The 13,608-nt window shown below is 39.8% G+C and overlaps 1 long non-coding RNA gene across 1 annotated transcript; it reads left to right on the plus strand.

Annotated features, from left to right (window-relative positions):
• The first annotated feature begins 11,877 nt into the window (after positions 1 to 11,877).
• Positions 11,878 to 13,130, plus strand: LOC129078735 (uncharacterized). Its single transcript, XR_008529998.1, has 3 exons — positions 11,878 to 12,101; positions 12,213 to 12,321; positions 13,103 to 13,130. It is a non-coding gene; the product is annotated as an uncharacterized LOC129078735 (long non-coding RNA).
• Positions 13,131 to 13,608: the final 478 nt, after the last annotated feature.

Raw genomic sequence — 13,608 nt, forward strand, 5'->3', positions numbered from 1 at the left:
GGCTGAATTCACTGCCCTGAAAAAAATCTCTTGTTGAAAGTCAAGGATCTAATAGGCAAGGAGTGGGACTCTTGGACTTGGGGTGGGTTTATCTGAGGATGTAAGACTTACCCCCAACCCCAGGTTTTCCTGGATCTCCTGGGTTGGCTTGCTTTAGGAAGCAGCCTTTCAGGGCGATGCCTTTCCTCCTCAAGATCAGCTCCCACCTCCTCATTGCTTTTGGAAATGAGGTCAAGTCTCAGCATAGGCCGGCTGACAACTGTTTTCCCTGTATGGGAGGAAAAGAATTATTCACCAAAGAGCTGTGAGGCCTGGCTTATAGGTACCAGCAGAACCGGGAGAACATGCCTGGGAATGGAACCTGAGGGTGCTTGACCAGGGAGGGCAGGCTGTAAGGCTGGAAATCATTGTTATGGGACACTTTCTAATGACTCAGGATTTAATATCTTGTCAAGGACGCCTGGAGCCAGCCCTAATACCCTGCTGGAATGTCTCCTTGAGAACATTGAGGCATGATGGTGACTTTATAAATTTGTTCCCTGAGCCTAGTAGTATGCCATTAAAAATGATGCCGTACATTCCTTTATTAGCATAAAAAAGAAAGATAGACAAGATTGAGTACAATCTAAATGTTCATTAACAGCCCTGGCTGGTTTGGCTCTGGATTGAGTGCCAGCCTGCAAACCAAAGGGTCACCAGTTCGATTCCTAGTCAGGGCACATGCCTGAGTTTCGGGCCAGGTCCCCAGTTAGGGGCATGCTAGAGGCAACCACACATCAATGTTTCTCTCTCTCCCTCTCTCCCTCTGTTCCCCATTCTCTCAAAATAAATTAAAAAAAAATATTCATCAACAGAGAAATAGCTTAATAAAATAGGTTACAATGGAACATTGTGCAGTACTCTACAAGAATGAGACAGTTTATTGGAACAGTATTGGAAAACTGCCTGTGTTATATTGTAAGTAAAACATGGAAGCTGTTGCTGGTCCTCTTTGTCTTTCTCTCCCTGGACTCATGAGCATAAGCACATGTTTGGAAGGATATCTGTGAAAGTGTTGTCAGTAGTTATTAAAGGTAAGAAATAAAACTAGAAAAGAAGAACTTTAAATTTCTGTCAAGTTAACAAAAGAAAGAAAGGCAAAGAAATTTAGTGGGATCATTTTTTTTTTTACCACTTCCAAATTTTGTATAATGAATATGTATTCTTTTTATAATGAAAGTTAAAAAGAAACAGAACTGATATGTTGAGATCAATGCTTTTGCATTTCAAATGCTCTTAGTATAATTGCAATATGTGATGCCTTCTTGAGGGCAATTTGGCATTACTATCAAGATAAAAATATTGATACGATGACTCAGCAAATCCCTTTTGTAGGCAATTTAACCTATTAAAATTTTCAGGCATGTTTCCCAAGGTATATGATTAACTGATTTGCATTCCACTATTGCTTATAACAGTAAATATGAAGGAAGACTCAACCGTCTACCACAAGGTGATTGGTGAAGTAATATTCCAGCAGATTGGAATACTATGAGGCCACTAGAAAGAGTGAGGTAGATTTATGTCATAGGAAATGGTTCTAGCTCTGTTAGTAAGAGACATAAGTCATCCTCAGCATACTGAGGTTGTATCATCCTAATTTTGCAAAAATGTCCAGGGGAATCTGTGCTAAATTATAAATATATTACTTCAGAGATTGGGATCTGGGCAAGGTAATCACCTTCTGGATTTTAAAATTTTATATTTGAAATCTTTGCAACTGGCATGCTTTTCTATTATAATGGAAGAAAAAACAAGAAAAAATTAAAAGATTAGGGAGAACTAATAAAGGAGTATACAAGTTTCTAGGAATTTGAAGAGAATTATCTAAAAAGCTCTAGGAACAAATGAGGCAAGATGAGTGAACTGACAAGGAGCAATACCTGGGATAGCAGAAAGACAATAGTAATAGTAATGGCAACATCTATTCATTACTTTCTAGCATCATGCATTTGCTAAGTAGTTTTCATGAATTGGCACATACAATGATGAAAACAAACACTATGAAACAGATATTGTTATCCACATTTTACTGATAAACCTACAGCTTGGGACATCCAGAAATTCTCAAGCAACATAAAGAGGAATCCATACCTACATACATTATAGTGAAACTATCAAAATTAAAAAATGAATCATAAATGCAGCCAGAGAAAAAAGATGGCAAAATAACAACATTAAAGAGAATCTGAAACAGAGGATCAGTCACCCACAGGCCCTAAAGAATGTCAGGAGAAAAGTTATCTCAGAGACAAAGTTAGAGGTGCGAGAAGGAATGGAAAACGAAGAAAATGGTAAATATATAGGCAAATGTAAGTAAACAATGATTGTGTAAACCAGCGGCATTAAGACACAACCCGACAAGACAGAATGAAAATACCAGAAGACAATAGTATGTATCTCAGGAGGAGGTGAAGTGGAATTAACTGGTTTAAATATTCTTGCTTTTTCTTGCAGAAGGGTAAAGGTTTGAATAAGCCAGACTTTGATAAATTGTAAATTAGAAGATAAATATAAAATTTTTAAATTTGTGTAGAGCAAAAGTTGGAGTAATGAAAGTTATTGACTTGATTATGTGTATATAAAACTTCAAAGGAAACCAAGAAAATAACTACGTAAAAATTAGAATGATGGTTGCTTCTGAAGGTTTAGAGTTATGGAGAGATCCTTCTGCCTGCATTTTTGCTTTGACCTCCAACCGTCTCACCCTCTAACCTTGAGTAGTAGTAATTCAGGAAATTGTACCGGGGTAAGGAGTTGGTGGCTTCCAGAGAGAATATATATAAAGACCAAAGTCTGTATGATATTTTCCCCTTTAATGCTGTACTTGATCATCATTTGAATCCACCTTTAGTTATGTAACTGCTGGAGAACAGTTTACTAAAGAAGAAACCCAAAACTTAACAGGTATATGAAGAGATATTCAAAATCATGAGTAATCAGAGAAAAAAGACAAATTAAAACAGTAAGTTAATCTTTGCACTGGAGATTCCCAGGTCTGGTTTTTGCATGAGAATCATCTGGGAAGGTTTTGAAACTCAGCTCTCAGTCCTTACCCCACAAGATTCACATCCAAATACTCTGGGTCAAGTTTGGGCATTGGTTGTATTTAAAAGTTCCCAACGTGTTTCTCCAGGTGTTTCACAGCCAGAACTGAAGGCCTAGCACACTGGCAGAAAGTGCAGAGCCGGGTAGGTGCTGGCAGGTGTGGCAGTAATTCTAGAGAGAACTTGGCACTACTTAGTCAAACCAAGGGCAGAAATCTATGTCTCAGCAATTCTGCTCCTAGATATACTTGTATATGTACCAAAGACAGTTTTCCTTGGCTCCCTCAAGGGACTTGTGCCAGGCGTTGGTTGCAATGTCATTGGTAGTGACCCGGACATCCACCTGGGAGGGTGGTTGGGTTGGTGGCGGTGGCAGCACAAACAGCAGTGGGATTAATGGACTGAGTGCATCATCCGTGGGTCTTAAAAGCAGAATGAAAGCAACAAGAGTCTAGAACAATCATGCTTGGTTTGCAAAACCACTCATAGAAAACGTTAAAATCTCTGTGAGGTGGAAGAGAATGGGAGCAGGTTGTGGAGACAAAGTGAATAAAATGCAAGGACCAGTGATGATAGTGTGCTATGAACTGAGAGTTTGCCCAGCCCTCTGCACCTACATTAGAAGAAAGGAAATAAATATGTGGCGACAGCAGTGAGTAGCAGAGAGAGCAGCAGAGTGAGAAGGGGGCACACGAGGAGATCTGACTGCAAGATGGCCAGTGGGTGACTAACTGCGGTGTGCACCCTGGAAGGAGACCAGCAGCAGGAGTGAGAAGCTCAAACCAGACCTTACTTGTGCATAATTGAAAGCTCTGACCCAGGCTCGGGGGGGAATGCAGGTCGAAGGAAACTCACAGAAGCTGAGGCTTTGGGAGTCTCCATACACAGGCCTTCACCGATGGGTCAGTTTTGAGTAGATGGAAAAGGAAGGAATCCCCCAGCAGTGCAGAAGAACAGCGTGAGGGAAGGGACCAAGAAGAGGGTGGTCTTCGCTGTGCACTGAGGAGATGGCTGGCCTTGGCTGAAGGCCAAGTGTTACAGGAGAGGGGTCATGAGGGACGCAGTTGAACAAAGGAGAAGGGACTGGTGGGAACTCGGGTGAGTGCTCAGTCCACCGAATGGCAAAAACTGTTGCTGAAGGGAGGACCATGAGGAAGACTGCGTGTGAGGAAGTTGGGTTAGGAAGCAGTGTATGAGCTGAGTGGGGCTAAGAGGCTTTCATCGGGAGGCCCTGGGGACTGCTGCAGGAAACCCCGAATGAGGTGAATTCCAGAGCGAGGGTGCAGGCAGGGGGTGATGGCAGGAAAGGGCCAATTTTTAAGACCTAGCAAACTGGCTAGAGGTAAAGAATCAGTAGAATTGTCAGTTTCTGGAATTTAGGACATTATTTTAATATGAAAACACACTGTTCTAAACTATGAGGCAGCATAATACAGCGGTTAAAAGAATGGACTCCGCAGCAAGACCGTTTGGGTGTGTACAGTGTCCGGCACAAATAACGCCCCTCTTTATTACAAAATCTTTACAAAATCATAAGCATGTAATTCTGTAATAATATCACTCAAGCACACCATGTGATATATTAGGTAAAATGTTCAAATTAAACTATAAATTATTACACCCATATTGTTACCCTACCAACCACACCCAAGCAGGTGTTACTTCCGCCGGACCCTGCACTTTGGCTCACCCACTTCCTAGCTGTGCTGCCTGGCCAGCTGGTTTACTCTCTGTGCTTTAGAAGTGGGGCCTTACCTGTAAAATTGGGAAACTGTCTCCTAGGAATGTTCTGAGAGTTAAATGAGCAAATATTTCTAAAGAACTTAGAACATTTGCCTAGCACTTAGTAAATACTCTTAAGTGTTTGTTAAGTAAATATACTTAAGCAACTCTTCTTTGATTTTGGATACAGATACCTTTTCTTCCCACTTACAAATGGTGCTGGAGGGCTCCTACAGAAATGCGGGGTGTCCAAGCACCTTGAGAGAGGGTGTGGCTTTGATGTCCCCATTTTGGATCTAGGGCCTGGTAACCACTAAGAGACTGACTAATTTCTAGGACCTACAGCCCAAACACCCAAACCTGTGATAATTTTGATGTTCTGGATTTTCTTCTCTCTGCAGCTCCTCCCTTAATCCCTGGAGCGAGCTCTTTTTGTGAGGCTGACCTGGATTTTACGGGCTGGTGCACAAATCTGGGGAAAACGTGCGGCTCCGCCCTCTGATACACAGCTGTCTATGGTCAGCAGGGACTGGGAGGTCCCAGATGCCTCAGCTTGGCCCTGAGGTGGCCTGGGTTTTGGGCGAGGCAGCATCTGCTCCGTGCCTGACACTCTGAGAGGAAGCAACAGCATGACCTGAGGTCATTCAGCACTGCCTGGTGAGGCACACTTTCCTTTCTAATTCCAGTTGTTTTAATTTTCACACATTATTTAAGTCTGAATTATGATTATCAAACATAGGGGAGGGAGGGGGAGAGAGAGAGAGAGAGGAAAAAAATACTTTCCCCATTACATTCCTGGCCTTGTGGAGAATAAATGTTCACACTTTCTTTATACCTTAGTTTACTAAGTTTTTTAGCTAAGAAATAATGGTAAAAAAAAAAAAAAAATCTCCACCATTTCTTTCCTTGAGGAGCTCAGATTTTGGAAACAAAAAGAGGTGTGTGTAATGATCACAGATCACTGCTAAGAGAGCCACTTAGAGGCGAGCTGGAGGGTGATGGGAGGGGCTGTTTGAGGCTCCCTGAAGGCTGTGCCTAAGGGCCGGCCCACCTGCCAGGTTTTGAAAGAAGAGTAGAATTTTGCTGTGAGGAAAACTGAGGCCAAGTTACTTACTGGTTGTATGACCTTGAGCAAGTTACTTACACTTCAGAAATCTCAGTTTTCTTATGAGTGAAATCCAGTCACTGGTTTGCCTAATTGTTAATGGAGTGGGAAGATGAGTGGGAAGATGAAATGAGGAAATGCTTATGGAGAACAACCAGACTGTTTTCTGGCATCTCCCTCACAACACAGTTATTTTCCTCCCATTCTACTTTTCTCTCAAAGGCTCTCTTCATTTACGATGCCTGCCTTCATTTTCTTTTGCCAACTTCCAATATGATTGGAGGCCTGGCACAGAGTAAAGGCCAGCGAGTGTTTATTGAGTGCAAGCATGTAAATGATTGACTGAACGAGTGTGCACAGGTCCACAGTCGTGAAAGGTCATGGCAGAGCTGGCACTACAGGGCCATTGCCTAATGGTTGTCTATTTTAATTGACTTTTACCCAGTACTCTTAATTTAAAAATATAAATGATGAACAACCCCTGACATTTATCCCTTCACTTGAAGGTAAAAATGAAAGAGTGCTAAGAATCTTTATTGCTCTGCCTTCTAATCCTTTTTTATTCTATGAATAAGCATTGGGATTTTGCCTTGATTGGTTCTGGTGTGGGTTTGGGTGCTGTAGTCCCAGAGTTTCAGTCAATTCTGGAAGACAGTGAGTGCTCACTGTAGACCTCCTAGTTTCTATAAAGATATGAGCTTTCAGGATGGTGTTATTAATTGAGAGAGAATAACTGTCAGTATTTCCCTCAACAGTTCTGCTAAGAAATGGATCATGAATGACCAAGAGACAGACCTGTGCCTCAGGATCAAATCACTGGTGTTGAAGTTCAAAATCTGCAATTTAGTTGCTGTGTACCTTTGGTAAATTATTGAACCTTTCTGAACCTCAGTTGTTGGTGTTTTTTGTTTTTTGGTTTTTTTTAACCTGGAAAATGCATTGCAGGGTTGTGGAATTCTTTGTGTTTATCCTGTAAATACATGTTGAGGGCCCGCCATGTGCAAAACACCGTGTCAGATGCTGAGGATGTAATGATAAAAACTGCCAAGTCCCCATCCTTGTGGAAATTCAAGTCCCAAAGGAATGATAGATATTAAACAAGTAATCATGAAAATGAATACATAAGTACCAACTATGATGAGTACCACAAAAGAACTCAGAGAATGAGATTTAAGCTGAGACCTGAAGGATGGTATATTTTTATGGCTGCTACGAGAAATACCAAAGACTTACTGGCTTAAAACAACACAAGTTATCTTACAGTTCTGAAGGTTAGAAGTCCAAACTGGGTCTCAGTGGGATAAAATCAAGATATTGGCAGGCTTTGTTCCTTCTAGGGAACCTGCGTTTTTTTCTTTATCCATCTTCTAGAATCTTCCCACATGGCTTGGCTTGGGGTCCCTTTCCTCCTTCTTCAAAGCCAGTGAAATTGCATCTTTCTGACCATTTTTTTCCCCCATAGTAACACTCTTTCTTTGACTAACTTCTGTCTCCCTCTTCCACTTTTAAAGGACCCTATGATTATATTGGGTCCAATTGGATAATCCAGGATAATCTCCCTAGTTTAAGGTCAGCTGATTAGCCATCTCAGCTTCACCTGTGACCTTAATTCCCCTGTGGGGAATGTGGGTCTCTTTGGTAGGTCATCATTTTGACTGGCACAGGTGGGTAAGAGCAGTTGGTGAGTGGGGCCAAGGGTGGAGGGTGAATTTCCAAGGAGAAGCACACAGGTGGACACACCTTGACATGGATTTCTGTTGAGTTAGTGAATAAGAAGAATGTGTTTGAAGGTGAATGAGGGAAATAGTGATGTAAACAAAAGTTTCAGAGGTGGACTAGATTTTTCATGGCCTTTTTTGACTTTGTTCAAGTGTTGTGATTTATTCCTACATGCACTGGGAGTCATTTAGAGAACTGAGTAGGGCATGGCATCGTGTAATTGGCATTTAAGGATTACTCTAGATCCTTGGAGGAGAGTAGACTGGGGAGTCCAGCCGTGAGACTGCTGTGGTTACCACATGGGGCAGTTTAAAAGAATATTTATTACAGGGCCTGACAATTAGTAGAGGGTGTCATGTCTATAGTTCTCCACAACCAGGCTTTTTTTCTGGCATTTCCCTCACAACATGGTTATTTTTCCCCATTCTGCTTCTCTCTCAAAGGCTCTCTTCATTTATGATGTCTGCCTTCACTTTCTTTTGCCAACTTTGAATCTGATTTAAGATCTGGCTCAAGATTCATGCCTCTAAGAAGTATTCAGTGACTGACTTGATTCCACATCAGTCACTGCCTTTGCTTGGTGCATATTTTGAACAGCATCACTCTCCACATATTTACTTTTAGCTTCACCGCCTTCCTCTTAATTAAATATGCTCTAGCGTCTCACTCAAGCACTTCCTTCCTGCCTCAGTTTCAGAGACACCATAACTGAGACAAACCAGAGAGTTAAATCTCCAATTTTGAACATTAGAAGGCCAAGGTCTAACATCATCTACCATGTCCTGATATCAAATATTGCAGCCTTGAGATGAGATATAATTTCCCACTGCTGACCACTTGGAGCACTGTTTGATTTTGCGTTAGACTAGGTTTTGCTGCAATAACAAATAGCATGGGTATTGCAATGGCTTATGACAAGAGAGGCTTAATTCTTGATCACACTACTTGCCTATTACTGGCCACGTATGGGCTCTGCTCCATTTATCATTGTCCTCATTCTGGGACTGAGACTAATGGAACCTGGCCCCTTTGTGGAACATTAGCACTGACCATGGTTTATGAGCTGTCTCAGCATTAAATGCTCTGGCCTCAAAGTCATGCACCTCTCTTCTATCTGCAACTCTGGCCAGAATAAAGATGACTTAAATGAGGCCAAAGAGGAGCAGGACAGAAGTACAGTTCTACCATGTATTGGAAGGACTTGAGCTAGAACATTTGACAGACAGCACGAATGACAAGTATTTTCATTGTGGTCTCGGGGGAGGTCAGTGCTTAGTGGTTCCTGAGATCTGATAACCAAATTATAGTACTAGAGTTTACAAGTCCAAGTCCACTCTCTATGAATTGTTCTGTAGGCCTGAGATCCTCCTGGTCTCCCCTCTGAGGTCCTGTTCTAATTAATAATCAACTTGTTTCCCCCAGTCACTGATAATGTTGGAAGCCTTGTTGTCTTCTATTTTAGTCCTCATCCTTAAGGACTGGGGTTTCCATGTGTTAGAGCTCTGCTACCTTCAGGCAAATCATGACATAGATAACAATGAATGCTCAAACTCCTGACCATTTTTCCAATTGAATTGCACGTGTTAGGAAGCCTTGCTTTTTGTTTTGTTTTGTTTTGTTTTGTTTTGTTTGGATTCTCTCATGTAGATCCTTTGCCTGAACAGAGAGAGATTCAGTCTGCAAACTACTATATCTTGACTTCTGCCCAGGAATTTCTAAGCGTGTGCTGTAACTTGGGTCTGAATTCCAGCATCCTCTCCCTAGTGGTCATGTCTGCTCCAGTCGTTAGCACCACTCCTTTTCTTGCTGCCAGTAAACAACCAAGCATGTTACCAGAGTCTATGGGTGTTTTTTGATTTTGTTCCCTTCATAATAAATTAAATTTCTAAATATCTTTTCCTTCTTCCATCCCTCATTTTTTTTTTTTTTCCTCTCAGAATCTAATGTGATGTGACACAGTGAATATAGTATTTAATAACCACTCCTTGGGTGAATGAATGGGGAGACACAAACTTATCATGGGACTCATTCAGTGTCACTAAATGCTTTGGTATTTCATGAGGGAAATAGGGTACTAATACTTAATTCAGGAAGGTATTAGGAGGATTAGATATGATCACTGTGGTACGCACTGGAATAGACACCCCTTCACAAGAAATGTCAATAATATTAATGACACGATGTGCCTGAGTCAGAGGCCGCCAGATGCAGAGTAGCGCCCTTTAGTGTGCCCCAGTGAGGGGTGAAACTTTTGTTTTCTTACCTCTCACCTACCACTGAGCTGCCTGCCTGCAGCCTTCCCCTGATTTGTAAGGAAAATGGCCCCTTAATTTATTTAAATTTTTGTTGTTGTTATTGGGAGGGTCAAACAAGGTGGATTCTTGAACAAATATGCAGATAAGTTTTTTCACTCTTCCACTTTGATATTTTTTTGCATAGTCATTGCATTGGTTTGATTTTGATCTGACACTTCAAAACTTCTTTTATAACTTCCTTGCATCATGAAAGATGATCAAGTTTAAATGAATAGAAAATGCAAATTGAAATATGGTACTGAAGCCTTTGAAATCTGGTATCTGTTTGGTTATCATTTTAATCACTCAACACAACATGATGAACTGTAATAATGTTCCGGCCTAAAAAAGTTTCTAAAGATGAGAGACCTGGACCTGTCATATTGTTTTGTCATCGCACTGAACAACCAAAGTAGAAATACAATGATGTTTTTATTAGTATCAGCTCTTGGTGAAATTTCAGTTAGTAAAGTGTTTGAAGTGAGTAACTTGACCAATAAATTAATTTTGTTGTAATCTTTAGACTACGGTGTAGTTCATTTTATAAGGTGACATGTTAACAGGTTTTGCATTCTTTTGGCTAAAAAAATTACCAGTTGTTAAAAGGCTATCAACCACTCTGAATTAATAGAGAGTTTCAGATTCTTTTGGCTTAACCTACTGCACATTTCAGAGAGATTTCCTAGGAGATATTCAGCACAGCGATGAGAGTTATCCGTATTGCTCTGCATGTCATAATAGTCCAGGTGCAGTCTACTTGAGCTGTTGGCTAGTGATGGAGTAAAGGCACAAAAATAGTCTTTCGAAAAAAAAAAGAAAGTGAAAATTTTATACTGAAAATCTAAATACACAGTAATTTACTTCTTCATTCTTACTTTGATTCTTGCAATAGTTAATAAATTAATGCTAGTGAGGATAGGACTTTGATATTATTTTTTCAGTGACTAAATGATACACATTGTAAAATTTCATGTACTCAATGGTTATGAAACCTCAGTGCAAAATTTAAGTGTATCTAGTACCACAATGCCATAATTGATTTTTAAAAAAGTCTCAAGTAAAATATATTTCTCGTTCAATTGAAATATGTGTTTGCTGTAGATATTAAGTTGATTTTTAAATTCATTGGCTTATCCAGTTAGGTCATGGTTAGTACCAGTGAATCTTCTAACTTACGAAGGTTCCTTATAGTTAAGCGACCGCATGTCCTTGTTTGCATGGGATAATGTTGTCTTTGTGAAGATGATACTTCTTTCTTTTGTTCATGGAAGTATATGGGTTTGGAGTGATAAATTATATTGTCGCCCTACTTAGTCCCAGCCATCACAGTGTTACTGGCTTAGTTTCAGCATAGAATGGTAAAACACTCTTACTGCTTTACAAATTCCTTCCATATATTTTTCATGCCTTTTATGTTTGTGGACTCTAGGGACATTTTACTTCGCTTCCAGCTGGTAATGGAATGCCAGTGGAAACCTCTAGCTAAAGAGTGAATTAATAAGAGAACTTTAGAAATGACCAAAAATGTACATAATCAATACATGTTTTACTATACTATAGGAGGGCAGGAATTTTGACTCTTTTATTCGCCTTTGAATACTTAGTACCTTGCACAATGCTTGAGTGTAGTAGAGATTCAATAGTGCTGGTTGAACAAATAAGCAATTTAAAAACTTACCCATTATTTTTAATTTAAGAAAATTGAGATTTCTTCACATACACAAGTTTCTTCCTAAAGATATGAAGACACTCCATGACCTCCACTGGAATCATTGTTTATTAAAGTATTTCTCAAACATTGTTTGAATAAGGATCGCTTGACATTTGGCCAAAAATTCAAACTCTCAGATCCTGCCCGTGAGAGTCTGGCTCAGTAAGTCTCGAATGGCTCCAGGATATATAATGGACATCCACATCTAGCTAGTTCGATGTCTCCACATCTGAAATTTTTGTTTCACTTTGTTTTCAAAAAGACATTTGCTTGACTTCCTACTGGGCTTCCCGTCTTTCTACAAAGTCACTAATTATGGAGAGAATATCAGACTGAAAGGAAACTGGGTCCCATGACACAACTAATTTTATCACTTCCCCTCTCTGGACCACAAATTTCCTCCATCTTAAATCAACAAGCCCGGACTAGAAGATCTTTCAGACTTCCTGCAACTCTATTATCAGGTAATTCTTATCTTTGAAACTTGACAGATATCTGGTCAGATAAAAAATGCTGCATGAGACATTTTTAACAAAAAAGTGTAAGTATCTTGTCTTTGTTGCTTCATTTGCCAGTAAAACTATCTATGGATTAATTACTACTGAAAAGATAACTTTCTGCACCAATTTTATTTGGGATTCCCTGGACACGCGTTGGGAGCTGATTGATAACTTTTCATTTGAGGTAAAAAGTTATTTCCAATTGTCTTTTAGATCCTGCTAAAGCTATTCCTACAGATAATAAAAAAAAAAAATCCCTTTGTTTTTTAGTAAAATACATAAAAGTTAGAAAAGCTTCACCTACCCATGTGTTCTGTTACTAAATTCTAAGCAGGGTCATAAGTAATCTTCTGCAAACTACGCCGAATAGATCCCACATGGAGGGAAGAGAAATGGACCCTGGTGAATACCTTCACAGAGACTTGTTCATCAGATTAGCTACCTGTATTTTGGCGCTTCAGGAAGTAAGCCGGGTTAGACTAATTTTTTTCTAGAAGCAGAGAGAATGAATTGAAAAAGTTTTAGAGCTGGGGAGGAACCCAAGAAGTCAGGACTTGATGCACTCTGAGTCATGAGTGCCTAAAAGTCACTGCCAGTAAGAGGGGAAAGATGTTGGCATCTGGTTAGTAAAGGAGCAACAGCAACATTGGCTTATTTCAGAATATGTCTTGGGCTATTGCTGATGTTGGAAGGAAGGGTTCTGTGAAGTGATGTGATGGGAGGGAGAGGGAAGAGTTGTATGCTGGCAGTTTCTTTCTGCTAGACAGGCTGCCCCACGGAATAGTCCTGAGAGCTTACTCTCAGAGGTGGGATTGATTCTCTTGTGTTCTTAGGTATTTGCTTAACACCCTACTTCTTCCTTAAGGTGGATCCCATATAAAGAATAATTATTTATTATTTTGTCTAATCCATACACCGATGTCTCATAGTGGACTTAATATTAGTCAACACAATTATTTCTCAAGGTTACAGCTATAAAGAGCAATGAATAAGCTGAAAAATGTTTCTGGGGTTGAGTTGGTGATATTGGCTGCTGAAAAATGGAAAGAAAATGTGGGAAATATGTAGTGAACATTGACCACTCTGAAAACCAGCCGGTGAGTATTGGTGGCATCGCTGTGGGGTGTTCTGATAGCTCAGCCTTCTTTTCAATATTTATAGAACTCTAATATTTTATATTAGAACATGGTTATTTCCCAAAAAGAATTCTTAATCAAAATTTGATATGGAAACCAATTTTCAGCTATTATTACTTATTAATTAGAATATTTGTATTTTTTCCTGCATAGCAGTGTATGCATAATTGGGACATTTATTTTAGCACTCACTCACTAAGATATCAGCAATTTTTGGGTAACAATTTAATAGTCTGTTGAAATAATTCTCTACAGCTATCATAATTCAGACATAAGCCAACACTCTGCATTTGATCACATTAACAAATTATGTTTTTAAAATGTGATATATAGAT

The sequence above is a fragment of the Pteronotus mesoamericanus genome, unplaced genomic scaffold (genome assembly GCF_021234165.1).
Source record: "Pteronotus mesoamericanus isolate MK-2021 breed Mesoamerican mustached bat unplaced genomic scaffold, CSHL_Meso_final contig_74, whole genome shotgun sequence".
Classification (NCBI taxonomy): domain Eukaryota; kingdom Metazoa; phylum Chordata; class Mammalia; order Chiroptera; family Mormoopidae; genus Pteronotus; species Pteronotus mesoamericanus.